We start from the raw sequence: 13,909 nt of genomic DNA on the forward strand, positions 1-13,909 counted from the left end.
ATCACCCTGTCCCCACCAGGCTGGACTTAGGGTAGCCGTCTCCTGTCCTGCTTTCCTGCCCCAGTGTTGGCTTCGGATGTGCTTACCTGAACAGAGCTGAGACCCATGCTGGGAACCGTTACTCTGATGCGGTTTTAAATATCCATGTCCCATTATCTCTGTTTCTCTGGTGAATGAGTGAGTAATATTCCTCCGTGTTGACAGAAGTTCCCTTTTGTTCATTGGAAACTGTAGGGTGCTGAGGTGCTGAGGAGTGGGAGCCGGGGCCTGTTGTGAGACCCGTTTGCCCAGCGTAGTGGGTGCCGTGTGAAGAGCTCCGCCTGCCCTTGCCCTCCACCAGGGCCTGGGCTGCATGGTCTTGTGCCTGTGCCGTGATCTTCTCAGACTCCATCATTGCTCTGCGACCACGGGGGAGAGCATGTGGTTTTGTCCCTTGGGCGTCAGCTCACCAGATATACAATTAGGCTGCAGAAGTTTGCACAGCTTTGAGGTGTAATGACCTCCTGAGGCCACCTGCCCTGTGTGCACATATGGGTCACCCTGTGGTCGGTGCAGAGGCTGCTAGATAGTTTGGCGCTCACTTCTCAGGAAACCTGTGGCTGGTGTCTTGTTCACTCATATCCTCTCTTCCCGTCACAGCCTTCTTGCCCTCAGAGGGGCCCATGGGTTTCTGGCTTCTCTAAATCCATGCAGCAAGGCATCTGGTGGTTGCCTTTGGCTTGGGTCATGATCCTGGGGGCCTGGGATCGAGCCCCGTGCCGGGCTCCCTGCTCAGCAGAGAGGCTGCTGCACCCTCTTCCTCTGTCCCTCCCTCCCTGCTCCCCGCTTATGGGCCCTCTCTGTGTCTCTCTTAAATAAATAAAGAAAATCTTAAAAAAAAATCCATGCAGCATTTGCTGTGTAAACCTATCAGTGTTTTAGGTGAGTATTTCCCGAGAGCCACCCTGTTCCATGTAATGCAAATCGAGTCATAATTAGGGGCAATCAGCTCCTTACAGGAGCCTTTTCTATAGTCATATTCTGTTCTACTTACTATTACTCTTTAATTTCAGCTTGGTTAGAGAAACAAGATTAAAATGCATTTAGAAAAAAAACTTCTCAAAGGCAGAAAACTTATATTCCAATAGTTGGGAAGATCAGTGGAAGTGACTTTGCTGTGTAATGTTTACAAATGCCATTATGCATTTAGCACCAAGAACTCCAGTGGATGGGAAGGGGAATAGGTTCTGGACGATGTTTCTTTGGAGCACAAATATATTTTGCGATTGTCCGAACCAGCCGGGAAAATTACCGAAGAACCTAAACATTGTTCCACCGGCACAAAATATTTTGACATTTTCATTTTAAATCAAGATGTTGGAATTTGATTCCCCCAAAGAGCTATAAAATGGAGAGGCGCAGACAACAGCAAATAGATAGGATTTTGCTTCCCCATTAATTTCATGCTAATGTGAATCAGGGGCATCTAGAAAGGCTTTAGTTCCTTGTCTCCGGATCAGAAGAATCAGTGGCTGACAGAACCTCTGCAGTCGCTGATGCATTGATGTTCTGGATGACAGCTCCTGCCCAGGCCCCATGTGCTCTCCAGTGGGGAGGAACCCCCTCCTGCATGCACTCAGCCTGGGGCTTGGCCTTCCACTGCACCTGGCAGGCTTAATAACACGGTTCTAGTCTTTACATCAGAGAAACAGAGTTTCCTGACCATGGGAAGGCCATTTTGCCATCAGTGTTTCATTTATTAAGAAGCATTTGCTGTAAGAGGGGAAATACTCACAGTAGCTTACATCTCCTTGGTATTAACAATCTGCTTCAGGAATCCTTCTGCATGTTTTAATTCACCCACTGCAAACAACTCTGGGACTAATACCAACTTCCCTGTCATAGATGGAAACCCCAGTGACCTGTCATGGTCGTGCAGCCCCATAGGTAGGCCAGGCTGTCCACCAAGAGCCCAGGCACTGAACCACGCAGCCATGCTTGGCAGGTGTGCTCGCGAGCTCAGGCCAGACCCAGAGTGCTGACCCAGGAGAGGATGAGAGAGACCAGGACAGGCAGATAGATCACAGCTTTCATGAAGGGTTTTTTTTTTTTTTCCGCCCACCATGGTCCTCCCAGGTTGCCCAAGAGCCCTGCCCTCTACCTCTCAGCCCTGCCCTACTTCCCCCTCACATGTGCCCTGAAGATCAGCCCACCCTGCATGCAGCCTAGCTTCAGATAACCTGCACATCAGCATGCAGGACCTGAAGCAATGCCTTCTTTACCTTAGAGGTTCCTGTCTGTCAAGATTTGGAGCGCTCGGTGACTCTTCTTAGAGATGGCTCCCAACACTGCGAGGAAGGTGTGGATCTCAGGGTCCTCATCACTGATGGTCAGAACTACATCTTGCTAGATTCCCATGGAGAGAATAGGACACTGTGGTGTTCAACTTTAAGCCATTTCTCCAGACAAATCCGTTAAAGGAAGATCCGTAGATAAAACCTCCCCTGAGACTGTGCTGTGGCTGATGGAGGTATAGACAGAAGGTCTGGAGCCCCATCCTCACTTGCCACCCAACCTGGGCCATCCCCGGTGTCCTGAGGGCTCTGCAAGGAGGCATCAGATAGTGTCTGAATGTCTTTGAGCTGGATGACCTCCAAGGCCTCTATTACTTCTAATGGGTGCTGTTTTTCCTGGTAATTACCATACTTTAGAAGTTCCTATGGATGGGCACTTGGGTGGCTCAGTGGTCTGCCTTTGGCTCAGGTCATGATTCCGGGGTCCTAGGATCGAGCCCTGCATCGGGCTCCCCATAGGGAGCCTGCTTCTCCTTCTGCCTGTGTTTCTACCTCTCTCTGTGTGTCTCTCATGAATAAATAAATAAAATCTTGAAAAAAATAGTTCCTACAGATTGGCCTCACTTGAAATGTGGTTATAGACCATTCATAGGCAAAAATCCTGTATTTGAAAAATAAGTTGCAATAGCAGAAAGGAATCCATATGATTTCTTCTCACTCCCCCAGGGTACTAACTGCAGGCGCCGATGAGGTCCCACTTTCCAGGGGCCACCTGGCAGCGGCTTGGTGTGGTCCCCACCCTGCGGGGACACCCAAGCGTTTCTGACCTGCAGGTTTCATGGCCTGTGCCACAGTGGGGCACCCGACACTTACAGATCTGTGTTATATATTGTTTTCTAAAATTGCTGCGGTATGAACTTTTAAAATATTTTTCTAAGTTTATGAAACACTTGAAGAAAAAAATACAGTTTAGATATTAAATTTAGCTGTCCTATGAAGCAGAGCCAGGTAGATGGATCTCATGGAGCTTGAGTAAATAATCATGTTTAGCACACTGCAGGTGTTCAACCTTCGAATATCATGGGCATTTATGAATTCTGGGGGGAAAAAGGGGTCTCAGTTGCATATGCCTCCGACTAGCTTGCTCCTAAGCATAATAAGTAGCTGCCCATGTAATAGAATTTGTGCATCATGAAAAGCAAGACTTGCTCCCAAATATCTCTTTATAGACCCGCAGCAGTGCCAGAGAGAGATCTGCATTGCTCAGCTATATGCCTCAAGGCCAAACATTTTCAAAAACACAAGAATTCCTGGAGGTTTTGGAAACATCTCATTCCTGGTTGCACGTTTGCCTCTGGCACAATACCTCATGATATACTAAGTATCCGGGAGCCTGAATAGCCCTGGAGACTTTGGTGCAGTATTTCTTAGTGAGTTAAATGGGAGGTTGGTGATGGATGGATCTAGATGAATAGAGTTGCTCATGTAATGAGAACTGTCACTTGGTGGGAGCTGTGTTGAGAAGGATTCTGAGGATTTGTCCCCTGGTGTTAGAGGAAGGGATGCTATCCTTGGTGGATGAGGGAGGAGTGATACCATGTGTGTGTCCAGTGGCCATCTCGGCCTTAGAGTTTGAGGGCACCAGCAGACCACCGAAGGCAGACCTAAGCCCAGAGTAAAGAGTGTAAGGGGGTGGGTTTGACTGAGAGATTTGGCCACAGGCCTTCAAAGGGAGGAGTATGGGTGACTAGAAACCTCCATGCCTGCCCATGTCCCAGTTCTGCCTGAGTCTGTCACTATCTTTCTGTTCTGCAAATGTCACGATAGCTTCCCTGGTGGCATTTCAGAGCCCTGAGTTCAGATTAAAATGGGCCATTTGGAGGGAGAAAAAGAATGGAATATGATTTTTCCAACAGGTTTTCAAGAAAGGAGAAAAGGGCTTTGGTTAATTTTTGAGACCTCCAAAAGGTTAGGTTATAACCAAAGGGAAAAGTGAGGTTGACGCTGACTTTACACGGACTGCCTTGCTCCATTCTATTCCGAGAGTGGACGTCTTCACTGATGCGGACCGACCACAGAACTCCTTATGGAGCAGTCTGACGGCCGTGGAACGGCATCCAAAATGCACTACTTGGATCCCACAGGTCTTTGCTAATGTGTATGTTCCAGATAACGAGATTGAAAGAAAAAAATTAAATCTGTGTGGATACTCTGGGGATGTAAGTTTCAAACTATGAAGAATGCTTTAAGAGGCAAATCAGTATTATATGAGTTTAGCCATGCTTGAAATCAATAGTCATTTGACAGAAGCTGAGCTTGTCTGACACCATCCTGACACAAAATGCCGTCAGTTTTTGGGATGCATTTGCTGGATGTATCAGTGAGATATTGCTATTTAAGTACCCCTCAGACTCGGTGGACTTAACACACCAGCCATTACTTATGAGAATCAGGCATCCATGCTTGGCTGATCTTGGCTGCGCTTTGTCATATGTCAGCTGCTTGGCTGGCTTGCTCCTGCTTATGCTGTGGCCTCTACCCTAAATGGGGCCTACTAGGGGAGTCTTAGCTGAGGTAGCTCTGTGCCATGTGCCTCTCCTTCTCTTCCTCCTGGGATGGGGAAGCATGACCTTTGCATGGTTGAGAAGAAAATGCAGGAAAGCAAGGGCTACGTGCAAGTGCTCTTGACCTATAGGTTCAGAACAGGCACTCTGTCACTTCCCCTCATTCTGTTGCTCTGAGCAAGTCACGTGGCCAAGAGATGGGGAAATGGGCTCCACTCCCTTTGCAAAAGGAAGTGCAATGTCAAATGGGCTATGGATAAAGGAAGCATGAAGAATTGAGACGATTAGTGCAATTTATTGGACTTGGATAGGTCTTGAGGTCTCACTGATGCTATTAACAACCTGTCTAGACCCAGTATATGCCTAAGAAGCCATTTGGATGGTGGTTGTAGTAAAGACATGGAAGGGATGGTCATGACTGACTTTTACCCACACTTTCAATGTTGTTTTTATAGACTTGTTGAGGTTTAAGACTCCTAAACTGGTATAAAGGTGTGGTTCTTAGAACTTTTTTCTGTTAGCCATTAATATATCAACCAACATTTACCAGGTAGCAACTAGATGAGAGGCATCTGTCATGTCTTGGCTCACAGGGAGAAAGTAGGAGGAAGACTAACTTTGTAGTCTCCAAATTAAATGTGAGAAGCATTTTAATGGATAGGAGACTACAGGCAGCCCCTGACTTATGATGGTTTGACTTACAATTTTTGGGCTTTACAATGGTGCAAAGGTGACATGCATTCAATAGAAACCCTACCTGGAATTTTGAATTTGGATCTCTCCTGGGCTAATGATAGGAGGTACAACCCTCCCCTGTGATTCTGGGTGGTGGCCGCAGCTCCCAGTACCCACACAATCGTGTGAGTCAACAGCCAATACATGAGCAGCCATCTGTACCCACACATCCATTCTGTCTGTCACTTTGAGTACAGTGTTCCATGCATTATAGGAGATACTCGACACTTTATTGTCAAGTAGGCTTTGTGTTAGATGATTTTGCCCAACTGTAGGCTAGCGTGAGTGTTCTGAGTACACTTAAAGTGGGCTGTGCTATGATGCTAGGTATATGAAATGCATTTTTAAAATTTAAATTCAATTAGCCAACATATAGTACATCATTAGTTTCAGATATAGTGTTCGGTAATTTGTCAGTTGCATATAACGCCCAGTGCTCATCCCATCACGTGCCCTCCTTTGTACCCATCACCCAATTACCCGATTACTCCCACCCTCTCCCCTCCAGCAAACTTCAATTTGTTTATCCTGGAGTTAAGAGTCTCTCATGTTTTTTCTCCCTCTCTGATAGCTTCCCATTCAGTTTTCCCTCTTTCCCTATGATCCTCTGTGTTGTTTCTTATATTCCACAGATGAGAGAAACCATGATAATTGTCTTTCTCTGATTGACTTATTTCACTCCACATAACACTCTCTAGTTCCATCCATGTTGATGTAAATGGTAGGTATTCATCCTTCCTGATGGCTGAGTAATATTCCATTGTATATATAGACCACATCTTCTTTATCCATTCATTTGTTGATGGACATCTCAGCTCTTCCACAGTTTGGCTATTGTGGACATTGCTGCTATGAACATTGGGGTGCAGGTGCCCCTTCGGATCACTACATTTGTATCTTCAGGGTAAATACCTAGTAGTGCAATTGCTGGATTGTAGGGTAGATTTAGTGGTATTTTCAACCATGGGCAGGTTATTAGGATATACTCCATTATAAATTGAGGAGGCTCTGTACATACATTCCTTTATCATCATTTCAGGTTTATGTCCAAAGTGTGAAGATTTCCTAGGGCCATTAATGCTGAAGAAAGAGGACTAAGTTTCTGGGATTCAGGCTTGAATGAAAGCTTGGATAAAGCTTGAATGAAAATAAAAAAAAGTATACGTGGGGGTTTCCTGTGGCTTCAGTGGTAACTACAGTTTAGATACACAGAAAATGATAAATGATAAATGTAGTCCTCTAAACTCTGAATTGATTTTTAAAGAATGTTTGTATGTGGAGTTTGAAGCCACAGAGATTGCCTTTAAGAGCAAGAGAAGCCATTCTCTGCTCCTCTATCTGCAATTATCTAGAATCTTCCTATCAGCTTTGGAAGGCTTAAGACTGTGGTTTATTGGGAGAATTTTCTATGACTTTCTATTGGATCGAAATGTTAAGTTTAGTGTCTTACTTGTAACACATACAGAACTCAAGTGTAAGCTGCACTTCTCCCAAGCTATGCTTTCTGCACATTTGTCTCCTGTGACAGCTGCTAATGGTTTTAAAGAGGGTCGTTATGGTCTGTTGTGTCAAAAGATGTCATTTCCGTCTGCTTTTTTCTTTGTGCTCATGGTTTTCAAAAAGAGGGTACAATCAGACCTGAAAAAAGATAGAACTTTATTTTGTGACCTGCAAAAAGCAGTGTTGGCAGGATACAAATTCTGCTCTTCAGTATGTATATTAGCAAACAATTGAAGGGAGTGGAGAGTATCTGAAAAGGGTTATTTATTTTTTAGATTCCATCTTGGAGATCTTTTATCATAATTCTTACCTCAAGAAAATAACTTATTTGATTTGACTCCAGTGTAGCTCTAGCCCTGTGGGATAATCTTTGATGGCTATTTGTGCCATCTGGGAGGAGCCGGCTCTGTCCAGGGGACCCCAGTGCTTGGCATAGTTGTACATAGGGGAGCTCATTCTAGCCAGATGGAGGCAAAAATATTTGGTGATTAGCATCTGTGGTCAGACCCTGGGATACAACTTCTTCTTTTTTTTTAAGATTTATTTATTTAGTAGAGAGAGAGAAAGAGGAGAGTGAAGGGGAGGGGCAGAGGGAGAGGAGGAGAGACTCAAGCAGACTCCATGCTGAGCTTGGAGCCAGGCATTGGGCTCGATCTCACAACCCCAAGATCACAACCTGAGCCAAAACCAAGAGTAGGATGTTTAACCAGATGTACCATCCAGGTGTCCCCCTGAGATCCAACTTCTGATTCTCTTTAAATGAAAGGAAGTATGTGAAGTCATTAGGATTAGTTAGTAGCTCACCAAAGATTCAGTTTGGGGGGCTGGGGATCCTTACAGAGAGGTAGGAAGAGTGGACCTGATATGAGGAAGCTCCAGGGGCCATGGCAGGAGGAGCCTAGATGGAGCAGCTGACACCCAGGAGTCTGGACCAGGTGGGTTGCTGTCCTGTCAGTAAGGATGGGATCGGCTGGAGCTGTGGCCTACATGCCTGGGAAGAGTGAAGGGGACAGTGGGAGGTTTCCCTTGGGCTCCCACTTCACCTGCAGGTTGGATGGGCATTCTGCATTCCAGAGCTGTCGTCCCTGGAGCTGGGGCAGTCATCTTTATAGGCAGTGTGCTTCCCGAAGGGATTGGCTCCTGCCGGCCTTGTCTCCACAGAGGGGGTGGGACTGGAGGCTCCGGGTCTCAGGGGGTAAGGGTGGCCTTGGGTGGAACATGAGGAGCTGCCAGGCCTTGCGGACAGCCCGACATAGTCCTGTCCAAGGAGTTAGTAGTGAGGGGCCCCAGCAGCGCTCCAGACAAGGCTCTCAGGAAGGAGGAGTGTCTGCGCTCTCCGTGGTCCTGACATAACAAATAAACGATTACTAACAGCCGGTGCTTTCCCTTGATGCTGGGGAGACCCCAAAATGTTGGAGTTCAAGCTTTTATGACATCCAGTCAGTAGGAACTGGTCCCACCTGCAGGCCTCAGGATGGTCTTCGTTGGATGGGAAAATGAAATTAAGCGGCTGGAGGCAGAAATAGGTTTCATCCCAGCTTGTGTTATCTGTGCTTCCTTCCAGCTCCTTTCTGAGCATCGACAGGTGTGCTCAAGGGCTAAATTCGGCTAGCTTTGAAATCACAAAAAGGGCTCAACCAGGGCTGGTCTCTCCTGCCAGCAAAGCCAAGGATTACATAATGCCGACTCGGGGGCAGGCTCTGCAGCCGCATGGCCAGAGTTCAAATGCGGTCCACGCGAACAGCAGTGGGATGTTGTCCAAGTTAATTAACCTCTCTGTGCTTCCATCCCTCACGAGAAAACAGAGGCTGTGGTTACACCTCATACCTCGCCCATCATGGGGTGGCCATGAAAAGGCAACTTGTGAGGGTGCCTAAGAGAGTGCGTGGCACCAAGGATGCCTTCTACAGTTGTTTGCTGTGATATGTTCAGGGTCGCTGCACACATAACCAGGGACGTAGTCCTCTGTGACCCTGGTTGGCTTTGCTGGGTATTTGGCGCAGGGAACAGAAGCATGGAGCAGCCTGGGCTTTCTGGACAGGGGAGGGTCCTCCCAGAAAGGGGCCTGGGTTTTCAGGGTCACTGGTGCTGTCTGCCTGAGAAGACATATGGTTCTTCCAGAACTGCTGCAGGTTAGGGGATGACTCCCAGGCATCAGGGACTCAGGGCCAGCACCCAGGAATGTGAGTGGCACCCAGGGGTGCTGAACCGTGGTGAGGGGAGATGAGGACCCCAGAAGGAGCTGCACTTGACACTTGCTTGTTCACCCTGCCTTGCGCATTTTCACTCAGATGGATGGTTATTTGTTCCACGTGTAGGACAGTCCCATACTCACATTTGAGTGTAAATATTTTTCTCCTTTCACTATTTAGAGTGACTTCATATTTACTGTCATGGCTTTCACCACTTTATGTGCTTCCCGGTCACCCACCTAGCCTTATAGATGTGCACACTGAGCTCCCCACCTTGAGAAGGGCTCTCATATGTCTTCCAAGAAAACTCAGGCATCAGCATTTTTAGAAATTCCTCAGTCGAGCGACCAAGGATCATAAGCTCTTTGTTCTCAATCCTGTGAGAGAGAATTGGATAATGCAGTTATCCCCAATTTATGGATGAGGGAACCAGCACTTGGAGGTTAAGAGCTGTGTGAGGTCAGGTAATTAGTGTACTGCTCAGTGTGCAGCTGGGTTCTGGAACCAACACTTCTTCATCTCAGTGGCTTAACCCAGCAGGTGTGTCTTAGGGGCACATGGTCACCTGCCAGTGGGTGGCTCCTTGGTCTCTCTCCCAAAATGCTTTAACTCTTTCTTCTCTTCCCTCTGTGGCTGCATATCTCAGGGTCCTGCACTCCCAGGAGCGTGGACAGAGGATAGACAGGGTTGTACTTGGGCAGCCCAGCATGACGGCCACCTCTGCAGTCCACTTCCCCTGGGGCCAGCATGCCGCCACTTGTGCAGGGGCGTCCCCCTGTGTGCAGAAGAAAACAGTCCAGTCTGGTGAACGTGGGGAGTAGTTTCTACCACCACAAATGACCTTCAGGCAATGAAATCTAAGCAGTGGGAACCTTCATTATGTGGAGCCTATGCCCTCACTGACATTTTACTTTATCATTGCCTAGTCCAACTGCGCAGCCATTTATCTCTGCATTTTTTAAGGATGAAAAACTGACACTCAGAAAACTCAGGTGATTTGCAAAAGGCCAGGGCCCCGAGAAAGCAGGGAGCCAGATGCCCACACTCGCCTCCCAGCCCAAAGTCCAGGCTGGTGGGGCCGGATGACACCTGCTGCCCGTAGAAGCGGGTCCTAGAAGAACTGGGCCCAAAGCTCAGGCTGCTTGCCTGCCATTTAGTGCACTTTACCCCCACTACATGGCTTGGGTGTGTTGTGTTCCCATGTGGACTGTGGATTTAGAATTAAGCAAGTCTTCACTGACTGGAGCTGGGAAAAACAACTTCTTGAGAGCCCCCGGAAGGGTTTGCCGTTGCCAAGTACAAATGCAGAATTTTTCTACTTCCTTTAAATCCACTGGTACCTCTCCTGAGGGTCTTGTGTCTAAAAGCCTCGCAGAAGATTCCGTCTTTCCCAGATCAGCAGCTGCGGGGAGTACATAATAAGGACTATTACTTATAATAATAAATGTAAGATATGCACAAGAGGACTTGGGCATGTCAGCTCCCTCTCTGAGAAAACAGCTTCCACCACAGTTCTCTCTCCAGCACATAGCGGGTAAATTTCCAAACAACTTTTGCCCCCACTATCAATTAGTGAGGACTTTTCCGGAAACCAGGAGCAGAGGGAGGGTTTCTCTTACTAAGCTGCATTGCTCTTCACTTGCGCTGCCTCTCCCCAGTGGCTGTGTTTGTGCAGGTTGAGGCCAGCTGAAGCCAGGTCCCTGGGGAGCCCAGAGTGCCCCCACACGCAGGCAGCCACCACCTGCTTGTAGCATATGGTCTGAGCATCTCAGGTGCTCCAGCCTGACTAGCCAGCGCAGGCAGGGCTTTGAACCATGAGCTCATCCTCCTCGGGAGACAGATGGGATTTAGCCAACTCTCACCTTGGCCTGGTGACCTCCGAACATTGAGGCTTCAGGAGAATGCCACCGGCTTCCAGGTGCCATGTGAGTCATCCTGACCCCTCCGTCCGGCTCCACGGGAGGAACCCCACAGCTCTGCTTGGCCGGCCCCTCCTGCTGCTCAGATGGAGAGCGGGGACCCTGGGCACTCCAAGAGAATCATGGTGTTCTTTCTTACGCCCGGCCACAGTTCACTTTCAGTAATGACACTCTAGCTCGTTAATTCCTTCTACCCTTTCAGATGGAAAATGACAGCGTGTGTCTCTGCTGCTCTGCTGAGCCCCGAGCCCTCACAGCGTGGAGCGGCTGCCCTGCCTCGCCACAGAGGGGCTGCCACCTTCTCACCCACCATGGCCTCTCAGCCGTGTAAAGAGCTAAGGATGCAGCTAAATTGTGTAACGTGAGCATGAAAACACATGCAGTGTATGAACCATGCTCTCAGACGCTGTGGCAAGCTAGAACGTTATCATCAGGCCATTGTATGCAGCTCACCTGTCTTGTGTAGAGAAGGTGACATCTCACTGGCCTAAGGTCCCTTCACACCTAGACCAGGCGCATTGCCTGTGCATCACCTATGCTGTCTGGCCCAGCTAGGCGGGGTTTGGTGCAAGAGAGAAGAGGAGTCATCTCCTTTGTCTTCCAGGGTTTGTTTGGTATTTGGTATTTGGTTTTTCCTGCCCTGAGACTGCTTGCCTCTAAGGAGATCAGTCCAGCTTAGTTTGAGCAACACTGGACTTTTTTATTATTTGATTTTATTTTTTGCCTTTAGTCAGAAGCCTCTAAATAAAGACTACAACTCAGCTTAACTTCTCCTCCACGGTCTGGTTTTGCTGCCAACACCTTTCAGAAACAGAATGCAGCAAACCTGCCTTGGCAAACAGGCACGCGCTGCTTTCATCTGCACTATCAGGAGGACGTATAGACGGATCCAGCTGCCACTCAGGGGGTCTTGGCATGTTGCAGCATCAGAGTCCAGAGAACCCACTGCCCCGCACCCAGTCTTCCAGGATCACGAAATAATGGAAGTCAGAGCTGAACTCATCAATTAAACCAAAATCATTTATTTATCATAATGTCTCCTGCCTGCTGCCTCCAATGATTCCTCATGAATTAATGAGCCAATGTACCTGCATATCAATATCTCGTTTCATTTTAAACAGAAGGAAAGATGCAGGATTAGGTGTTCTTCTCAGTGTCTGTTTTTCTGTCTTATCGATCCAGGTAGCAACTCAAGATTGAACCAGGGAATGGATGCTCTCTTTAATTCTTTTTAAAAAAATGGGCTTTTATTTTTATCAGTGATGAGTGAAGGGAGCTTGGCTTGGGAAGATTTAGACTGAGGTCACTAAAGTGGCCCAGAGTTTGGAAATTTTTATAAAACCCACCACACGATTGGATTGGAACTGTGCTGAGAAGGAGCTTCTGTGCCAGACTTGTGCCCAGGTCCATTTGGTTTTGGCCACAAAACCCTTGAAGAATGGTATTTGGTTTTGTTTATTTGGCATTTTAAATGCTGGTACATCTGGCTCCCATCCCAGTCAGAAACAGTTGGAGCTGGAAAAGCAACCTCAGGAGCAGGGAGTGGAGTCACTAGAGCTGGGCTGTGCTGACCAGGTCTCCAGTGTACCACCGAGAACGCTATCAAATGTGTGCATTGCCTCTGTGTCCTTTCCAATTCCTTCTGGTTGATATGACCATCTTCCCTTGGGCCACAATAGCCCCTCCCCCCTCCCTTCCAGAAGAGAAGGGCCTGACAATAACTCCCTTGATCCAGCTCACTTCCCCAGGGCTTGCAGACTGCATCACAGAAGTTCCACTTGGCAGGCTGGGTAATGGTGGGGCTGATGACTGTCCTACTTTCTAGCAATGAGAAATGAACGCACGGAGCCTCCCATCTGATGCTAATGAGAGCTCCTCTCTTTAGCTAGTGTTTTCATCAGGAGACCCCACTGCTTGATTTGTAGTGTTTTGGACTAACACTCTGAGCGCTGTCTCTGGATCATTCCATAGCGCAGTAGGTGGCGGAAATCTAAGCTGATCTCGATAGGGAGTGATAAAATGAATCGTTTTCAAGTCAGCTGTGAGACCTAAAAAAATAAACCTCAGTTCATGAACTTTAAAAACTCAGAAATGACAAAAACTGTGTTTTTCTTTTTACTGAGAAAATTCTTTCTGAGGTAAAAGATGCCGATTTTATGTATTATTACTTCGACCCAAAGGATTCACTGTCACTGAAGGCAAATATTTGTTTGGAAACAGTGGTTGGTGCTGGTAGCCAAGCCCATCAAACAAAAAAAGCAGGTTTTTAAACAAAAATGTCATTCCCTAAGTGTGAATCTGAACAGTTTGGCAAACGTGTTCTGAGATTGTAACAGGAGGCATGGTGTGGTGATGTCCCTGACCCCACATGTCACCAATGAGGAAGCTGATGTTCAGAGGAGCTCTCACCTAGGAACTGGAGAGCTGGTCCTCACACCCCTGGGTAGTGGTTCTCTCTCTAGCATTCTCAAGTTGGAACTGTACAGGGATGATGGGAAGAATTATAATAATGGTGGAGCAGCCACTGGCAAGGTGGACGGTACTGTCTCCATTTCACAGGTGGTAAAACTTGGGCTTAGAAACACTAAGTCACCTTCCTGGCATCATGAAGAAGACATGGTTGCTGGTGTGATACTGGGCTGATCCTACTGGAGAGCCAGTGTCTTTATTTTCTTCCCATTCTCACTGTACGAGAGTCCATTCCACTATCTTTAAGGCGAAACAAA

General features: G+C 47.5%; 1 protein-coding gene and 1 non-coding gene across 2 annotated transcripts in view; both read left to right on the forward strand.

Annotated features, from left to right (window-relative positions):
- The window catches only part of DPP6 (dipeptidyl peptidase like 6), an 825,076-nt gene that overhangs the window by 85,918 nt on the left and 725,249 nt on the right, over positions 1–13,909 (forward strand). The gene's annotated exons all lie outside the window — the stretch shown is intronic.
- MIR8850 (microRNA mir-8850) lies at positions 9,683–9,803 on the forward strand. The gene has a single exon (NR_128801.1). It is a non-coding gene; the product is annotated as a microRNA mir-8850 (primary transcript).

Source organism: Canis lupus, chromosome 16 (assembly GCF_011100685.1).
Source record: "Canis lupus familiaris isolate Mischka breed German Shepherd chromosome 16, alternate assembly UU_Cfam_GSD_1.0, whole genome shotgun sequence".
In the NCBI taxonomy this organism is placed as follows: Eukaryota; Metazoa; Chordata; class Mammalia; order Carnivora; family Canidae; genus Canis; species Canis lupus.